The sequence below is a fragment of the Tetrao urogallus genome (assembly GCF_951394365.1).
Source record: "Tetrao urogallus genome assembly, chromosome: 5".
In the NCBI taxonomy this organism is placed as follows: Eukaryota; Metazoa; Chordata; class Aves; order Galliformes; family Phasianidae; genus Tetrao; species Tetrao urogallus.
In genome coordinates, this window is record NC_136818.1 from 59,776,111 (window position 1) to 59,785,729 (window position 9,619).

Below are 9,619 nucleotides of genomic sequence, written 5' to 3' on the forward strand. Positions count from 1 at the left end.
CCGTTCGGCCGCCTGCCGCCGCGGAGCCTCTGCCGAGCGGGTGTGAGAAACGCGACGCCCCGCGCTGAGCGGGTCACCTGTACGAGCGAGCGGTTTCTCACCGAAAGCGCTTCGCTTCCCCGCGGCCCTGCCCCTGCCGTACGCACGGGGACACGGACGCGCTCCCCTCACGACGCGCACGGTGCCGTCCGCCGCCCCGCGCCCTGGAAGCGGCCGCAGCAGAAAAGCCAGCGCAGCACCTGCGGGCCGGGCAGACCGTGCAGGGCTACAGTGCCGGTAAGCATTGCCCGCCTTCTGGCGTGGAGTTAAAGGAAAGAAAAAGCAACCCAACACGTTCATTTCTTTGGGAGGAGGAAGTGCAGAACAGCTGCACGCAGTATTTTCCAGCAGATGCGTGAAGCCTCAGCCACACAACTCGGGCTGTTCCACAGCTGGGGTTTCTGGGCAGCTGACAGAACTGCAGGCGGAGCACCTTCCAGCACGCGGCGTGTGCCTAAAGACTGCGGACACCGCCGCAAAGGCCGCTCGGACACAGCCCTTACAGCAAGTAGGACGTTAACGCACGCAGTATCTCCAGGCCCGAGCCACCAGGCTTTGTTTTAAGCAAGCAGTGCCTCGCTGGCTTAAGTGATGAGGGAATTTTCCTTCCATGTGACTTCGGAAGATTCAGGCATGGCTCACTGGCCGGGGCGTTCTGCAGTTCCTTCGCACAGTCACTTGCAGCTTTGACTCTGACTCAATTCACAGCATTCAGTGCCTACAGGTCAAACTGGTACATTCTGAAGTTCAGTCTGCGTACCACAACACTGCTAACAGCTCCTTCTTACCTTCACAGGGTGAAGCCAATACAACCCACAGGTCTGACAGCCGCAGGCCACCAACGCACGGCAGTGCCCTCCACCTACAGGCTGGGCCGTACCATCTATATCCTTATATCCTTCAACAAGTCATCACACACATGCCTGAGGAAGTGTGAACCACGAAAACTGACAGAGACTGAAAATACGTTTAACCATCTGATTCTATTTTATGTTCAGCTTTTAGTTCTGCTTCCAACACTACTCAGTGTTCAAACAGAAAAGTTCTCTTCAAACTGAACATAAAAGCTTTCGTGAAAAGCTTTTGTTTCTTCCTCCCCTGCTTCACTCTCTACGTACATTACCTGTCAGCATACTGAGAAACAACAAACCTGGGATTGCTCGTTATCCTAAATGAGGACAGGTTTAAAAATTTGGATAAAGTTCAGCAAATTCCCCGCTGACAATGGTAGGAGCAGAGTAGGGAAAAAAGAAAAGAAAAGAAAAGGAGAATGTGCAAGAGACCTAAAAAGGCAGAAACACATTTGAAGAATTATTCCAGGCAAGGAGACTGCAGATTCTATTTTAAAATTTTTCTTGTATCCTGAAGAGCAACCTACAGCCTTCAATTGTAAAAGCTGCTTTTGAAAATCAATGGAAGCGGTTGTGCTTAACTGCTCCCATTACAAAAGTCTATTCTGGAACATAATGAATGTTACCAACTATGAATAACATCACAGAAAATGTGCAAAACGTTCAGCTTATTTCAATGCCAAATTCCAGTCGACAGACTCAAAATTAATCAACTACAATTAGAACAGACTATGAGAAATCCAGTTCATCTACTTAAAGCCCCGATTTCATTTACACCAATGCAATTAGGCTGCAGTAGAGCTGTACTTCTGATTTACACTACTGAAGAACCAGGCCCCCAAACTTAACTTGAAACATTGAAATGAGAGGACTTCCAGGTGGAAAATGCCCGCGCTACACACAAATTATAACCTGATTTTAGATTTTCAAAGGAAATCTTCAGTTGTCGAATACACACATTTTGCCCAAATGTTTTCCCATGAAATTAAACAGAAAGTGATGCCAGCATAAGTTCTAGAGATTAGTAAATCCAGCCTGATATGATGCGACTTCACACATAACAGCAGAAAGTTAAGAGTAAATGCCACACTGAACATTACATTCTGGCCAGAACACACTGGACACTGTAATCAAGAATACATGTATCATGTCAGACTGTTTAGATACATCAGAGGTTCAAGACACAGAACCAGGTTTCAGACTTCGCAAGCACTTATCTCAGTGCTCATGATGGATTGGCAAACACTGCTTTCAAGTTTTTTCTTCCAAATAAGCCAATGGTGAAATGCACAGAGAGCATCTGAACGGAGACGGTTTGTTTTAAATGTAAATATTTTAGCTTCTTGTTTTCATAGTTTAAACACAAAGAAATCAGCGTCCGGCTAAATGCTAGAATACACCAGAGCGTGGCTAAGCCCACTCCTAGGGAAAGCACCGTGATTCATATGTTAGGATCATATATTCTTACATTTCAAAACCAAGAATCACTTTCTAGTAAGAATAACATCAACCCAGCAAGTCTTCTTTAGTTTCACACCAGGTTTTGTACATCTTCATTAAACGCATTTGCCATCAGGAGCTCAACAAATTTCAGAGTAAAGGAGCAGACAGCGAAGCATGTTTTTAATGCCTTGGTAAGACACATGCAGTGAAAACAAGCACCCTTCTTGTGAGGAACACAGCATAGAACAGGTCTGAAGAGCATTCTGACGGAAAGCGTCTCAGTCATGCCCACAAGAATCAGGAGCAAAAAGGGGAATTTGACCAGAATCCTTTATCTTGACCTTGGAAAAAAGCCTGATTCACCACTCTGTTTGCTATGCTTCATAGAGTAAGGATTACAGCATTGGCTTTTATTCCCCATCCTGTGGAACACCCCTCAGTACCTCCAGCTCTCACAGCACTACGCACATCAAAACACACTGCCAAGACCAGCAGCAATGCGTAGGATGGAGGAAGCGACTTGTGGCTACGTAATGCCAGCAGTGCTTATCCCTTGTGTGAGTTACACCTGGACCTCTTCGTAGGTCACACAAACAGCAGCAAACATTTCAAAGCTTGCCATTTAAGTAGGTGATTTTTAAAAAGTTTTATGTTCTTTGCATCTGACAGTGAAAAAGCCAAGCACGTCATCAGTGTGCTGTGGATTTGCTTGACAAGAACCTTACTGATAAACCAATTTTACTTCTTGAATTTCTTCACTTTTTTTCTATTAAAGTACAGGAGAAAGAATTAAGGTGACCAAATTTTATTTGCCTTTAAACTGAAAAAGCTGTAAAATATTTTTGATCTCCAGCGTACATCCATGGCTTCAAAACAGCTCTCAGGAAAGAAAGTAGCATCATGCATTAAAATGCGAAATGAAGGAAAACAGTTCTTTGTGATCAATCCTACAGTAATAAAGTATCTGACATGGCAAAACTACATTTGTATATTCAACGAGAAATGAATGGAGAAATTAGCATCACAACTTAAAAACATTCTGAGTCCCTCCATATTATACATAATTAGGGCTGACAGTGGGGAGGAACAAAGATATTGGAGATTTTGTGCATTTTATCCGGTCTAGTTCAAACCTGAAGATTAAAGAAAAAAAAAAAAGAGAATTAACATTTTTAAAATCACTCTGTAAATAGCAGAACAAGTATAGGAATGAGAAATCAAGACTTGCAATGCAGGGAAACCACAGTCATCTTTCATAGCCAGCATAAGGAATGTTAAGAACGATACCTGCAGTCAGTGCTTCTCTAAGGACCAGGTCTGGCACAGCACCGATGCCTCGCGCACGTAAGGTGAACACAACTCTGTTGACTAGAAGCACACATAATTAATAACACAGCAAAGCAGACTGGGTACGAAAAGGAAACACGCAGCTTTAACAGCAACTGAATCACAACTCACAACTCAAGCATCCACTCGTATTTTCTAAAATCAGAAATTATGAAACAATGTGTTCCTACAGCTTCCATGACTAAGATTCATTCATTCTTCTGCACTTTAGTAAGACAGCATTTGCCTTCCTTACAGAATTAACTACAGCAACTTAACTTGCAAGATCTTACAGCAAAGGAATTGAAACATCCATTTTCTACACAGTTTCTGCCTGACGCTGCTGTGATCTTGTAAAGCAGACTTCAGAGAACAGCACTGCACACCTCGCCAAATTTCCACACACACATCTTGTGTCTGCTTCTCAAAAGGCCATAAAACAAGAAGATGCTGAACACGATATTCTAACGTAGTTGATGAAAGTACAGCAGAGCAGTCTTAAATCTTAACAACCCAGTAACCAGTAACACACAAGCTCATCTGAGCGCAGGTACTGACTGTATCAAAATACATTAGCAAGATGTATGAACTCTTCCTACATTTCTGGAACAAGGCCTTGTTTTGTGCATGCTACAAATTTATAGTAATTTGCTGGCTGCTGAAAATGAAGGAATTTGAGTGGTTTCCTGGAACTTCCTATTCTTATTCCACGGAATACATAGAATTGCAGCAGGCAATCTTAATCTAGGAACAATAAGCTAGAAATCACTTTAAAAAAAGGCAGTCTGAAACTTGGTAATTAGTCATAAACATTAGACATTTCTCTTACAAAATCATGCCATGCTCTCATGAATGAAAAAAGTGTGTATTTGAAATGAGCTACCAGGACAATGGAGGATGCTCAGACTTCTCTGAATATTCACATATGAACAGGTCAGGTTCATACACTACAGAACACGAGCTTTGCACTTAAAGCCAGTAGTAATGCTCTGATGTTTCCAGTAGCAATCAATCCTTTATGGTAGCTGTGGCATGCAGTAGTTCCAAGAGGCCAATTCTTTCTTTGAGACCTAAAACACGTAGCATCCTTGTGCTTCCAGGTTCAAGCCATACACAGAAAAGGTTCTAGAGAGGCATACTTCAACCCTGACAGGTCATTTTAATAACTAAATAACGTTCTCCCCACCCTGTCAGGACCCACACTCAAACTGGAAAACTTGAACGAAGCAATAAATGGTGCCAACTGCTCTTTCCCATCATGCTCAATGACTCATCATTAAAGGAAGGAACTCACTTGTGGAATAAAAGATCTCCTTCACCGAATGGGCCAAAGAAACTGCAAAGAGCATTTATCGTGGCACAGCACCTCAACAGCTGCCTGTTTATTAGGGTCAAAGATCTAGCCACTGAAACACAGGATGGCAGCTTCTCATTATAAGCCACAATATTTAAACTGCAAGTTGGCTCTCGTAAGTCAACTTACATCTCAGAAATGTAAGCATTATTCAGTGTTTCATGTGGTAGAGCTTGTGATTCTTAATTCCTACCCATCCCTAATCCAGAAATGAGAGTCTTTTAAAGAATAAGACACTGAACGTGCACAGCAGTGTCGATTTCAAACTACTTTAGCTGTACAAACTAAAGGGTCAACAGAGGCAAACAACAGAACACCAAGCTAAGAGACCAAGATTAAGCAAATGTCAATGAAAACAGCAGCTTATCCCACTCTGCTCTTTGGGGTCCTGTCTGCTGAGTCCACTTAGGTGTTCTGGTTTGGCTCTTTAACATGTACCTCAAGAAATGAAAACAAAGAAAGTGGCTAAATTACTTACTTTCTATTTTTGCAATTTTAAAGCACGTCGTTTTAAGCAAGGCCATAAAGCAAATTTGTGTCTGAGTGCTTACAACCCTTCCCATACTGCTGTGCTATCTGTGCTATTTGCTGTCATGATCTTAAGTGTGTTTGACAACAGGACTTGTACGTGATGCTGCAGCACCAGCGGCAACGCTCATCTGGCACATGCATCATCTCATTTCACCACTTCTCCCCCCCAGAAGACCTGAACAAGTTTCCACTTTCCTTTGTTCCCTTTCAGCAGCTGGAAAAGATGGCTGCCAAGCTGCTGGGATCAGCGAGAATCTGGGTTTATGCAAAGGAAAATGACTGGCACTGTGAGCAGAAGCAATGCCCCATGTCAGGGAAGAACTGTGAGCAGAAGCTTTCTGTATGCCTGATGTCTCCTGCAGAGTTTCTCTAGGAGAAACACAGGGAAATTAAGATGAAGTACTTTAAGATGAGGTACTAGAGCGTAAAGAGCCTTTGGACCTCCAAAACCACTGACCTCTTGCTTCCAAAGAGCTGCAATAATTCAAACGTTATTGCTCATCAACATGAAATAGGCAGAGTACACTGAATTCCTTGACACAAATCCATTGTTTTTCCTCTAAATAAAACAAGACTGCAACTTGGCAGTTTACTGACAGCCTGTGTGTAAAGAAACAAGGTAGAGCACTGTTTCTTCTTACAGCATATCAGGAACACTTTAATAACCAAGACTGTTCAGATCAGGTTTAATTAAAGCATGAGCGGCTGTGTATTTAAGCAAGAACTCATTCAAATAATCATTAGTAACGTCAACTTCCTGAAACATTACTCTTCAGATATTGGAGAGCAGAGCATACACACAATCTAGATCTGTACATAACCCCAGAAAGATGACAAACAGCATTCACTCATCATCACAAAGTGCTACTTTTTAAAGAACATCCAGTAAACATTTCTGCATTTTCTCTGACTTGAAACAGTGGTACAGTGGGGGAAAAAAAGATTTCTATGTGACAAATACCCAAAAACATAAACATTTTTAATTGTTTTTTCCTTTAAAACAGCAACTGGAATCTCAGGTTACCTGCAATCAGAGATGACAAAGACCTTCCCAGCAGCTACTGCCTCACAGTTGCCATTTAAGAACAGAAATACAATTACGCAGTGAACCCCCTAAGTCTGCCAGTATTTAACAGGCATCATGTAAGATCAGAATAAAATGTTCACTCAGCTTCAAAAGAACACCTTCCTGCTGTTAAAATAGCAATCCAGAATAACTTCAAGTACCCCACGCTATCCATAGATATGAAGATTCAAGTTGAAACAAGGCAGTTCTTTCAACTCCCCCCCCTTTATTTTTTTTAAATCACACTGAATAAAAGATTGCCTACGTTTTTCAATAGATGAACAGGGCAACAAAATCTTTTATTGCTGACCAGGAAAAAGTTCCACGTGATTAAAACACAGACTTGTGCCTTGTTCAAAAACAGTCAGATATCAGACACTAATCATGTCCATACAGTTTAAGTCCGCTTCCTTGTGTACAGACACAAGAAAAACAAATCACTAATTTTCTTTAAAATTCAGCCTCATTCACTGTGAGTTTTTGGTGAGCAGAAGGACAGAAATTCTGAAACAGTGAACAGCTGTCTTATGAGGTTTACATGTAGGAAGAATACACCCAAAACTTCAACTAATATACACAAGGAGGCAGGACTGGTGGAAACCTTCACGTCACCTCAGATTCACAGCCTTCCTACTGCAGCTCCACAAAACACAAATTGGCTTTGTGTGAAAAACTGTCCATAAAACATCTTTTACACAATTTCAAGTGCATAGTTTACATGTTCAGCCTTGTATACCTGCAGCCAGTTTTACAGCAAAGAGGGAAAATGTTTTGACAGATGACAACAGAGGATAAGCCCTTCATCACGTTTCACTTTTATTGAACATTTTCTGCAAATGCAGCTTAAAACCTTGTTCCAGATTGCACGCATCAAGTTAAGCCATGATAAATCAATACTTGTTGAAATCCAAATCCTGTTAGGTAGTGGTCGATTTCTGTAGTTAGAGAAATTACAACAGTGTAACAGTCATTCATAAAAGCAGTACGGTGCAAGAGGCTCTTTGGTGCCAAAAAACTGTCAGTTATGCATTTATGAATGCTACTGAGTAGAAAGCAATCCAAATTACAACTCCTCCTCGCAGCGCTATAGAAACATTAAAGGGCACTGGAGACTCCTATATCTCGAGCAGTCTGTGAAGAAACATCACCATTAAAGAAAAGCTGCATAAAAACCAATGAGAAAAGGCTCAAATGAGAAAGTACGTCTCATCTCTCCTTCTGAAGCACAGGTCAGGCCATGCCCCACTCTGCAGTAGGCATGTTTTTTAATCGGATTTGAAGTGATCTACACAGTGAGAGCTGACGGATCGTTACCTTGAAAGTTACACCCACTTACTTGGGCGCTTATGTGGCAATGTACTTCCAACATCTACATCCTCGTTAGTGCCTAAGAACACACTGCTCACAGACCAGCATGTGCCCACGACACAGTCGTCAGTCAAATACCTTGAGCTGCGTAGAAACCCCGGATTTCAAGTGAAGTCTAAGAAATCCCAGGATGACTTGCAAATTCAGAGATCTACTCACGATTCTTTTGAAACCACGTGAGTGTAATAAAAATGCAGACTTACTTGTGAGATTTTCCTCCAAACTACAACGTATAGGCCGATCCTCGCGTAGATATACACATATATACAGAATTTATAGAAAAATGAGACCTGTAGACAAGATTCCTAACTTGAGCAAAAGAACACTGCACGTACAATAAAGGAGAAACAGAGATCAACAGCCAGTTCTGTCATCACAAGCACTTACGGTTCCACACTAACTTCGGTCATTATTGCATGCATTAGAAGCCTGGAGCTGCAAGTGCCTCTGAGCCTCAATTGCTCTTCCAGAATATCTCACTTTCAGCCTTATCTCAAACTCAGAGTACTACCAAGTATGTCACATAGAAGAGGAAGGAAAAACTCATGTGATTTGCTACAGCGTTGTCGTTAATCGCACAGCCTGGCTGGGTTTAGCAAAACTGCAAGTCTCCCTTTCAAAATCTACTCTAACTTGCAACGCCTGCGCAGGAAGGAACACAGAAAGCACACAGCTTCTCACACACTCCTTTAGAGCTAAAATACCCTCGTGTTTCTTTTAAAATGCAAGTCCTTGTTTCACTGGACTATCACTGCAAATCCTACATTTAACTGTGCTGCTTCAGTGTATTTCTGCACACAGCTGAAACATTTGCACCCCCTAGCTGTCATAGGTAAGACACAGTACTTATATCTACCTTACATTCATTTTAAACTTCAAATTTATTGAGGCAGTTTATATCAATGTATCCATAAAATTGTTCAGAAATAACCCAAGTATACCATTTAAACATCTTCGTGATTTATCCATTTACACACTCAGTACACAAACAACCCAGCCTCTGTACAGGTTCATCACATGCAAACCACCCATAAAGACAAAAACTTTAATTAAAAATAAGTCACAACTCAGTGTACTGTTTCAACTGCATCTCCATTTACCAAATGGCACATTGAATATTCTCTAAAATAAGATGTTTTTAACAATCTTGTTAAAAAATTCTTGGGCAAAATATTTCTAGACTTAAAAAACATCAAGATTTTTCAAAACACTCAAGATACTATACAACTTATAATAACCTTGAAATAGGTTTACAAGGTTGTTAACCAAGGTATTTACATACCAAATAATGTAAAGCAAAAAATCCGTATTTCTAATGACCAAAAGGTGATGCATTAAAGATTTATGAAATTAAAATTAAGGCTCTTTGTTATAGTTCTTTATGTAACTTTACATAATAGCCAACTTTGGAAATGTCAGTCTTGCACATTCTTGTCAATCTACTGCATTCAAAGCAGCAGAGTATATTAAGTATTACTTTGAATAATTACATTGCTACTTCTATGTTTGAGCATGCTTTTGAAACACTGTAATTATGAAATATTTACAATGTGTAGCCTTCAAACCTCATGTAAAAGCACAAGTATGACTGTTCGATTTGAATACAAACAACATACTTGCAAAAACATTTTTACTTCTCAA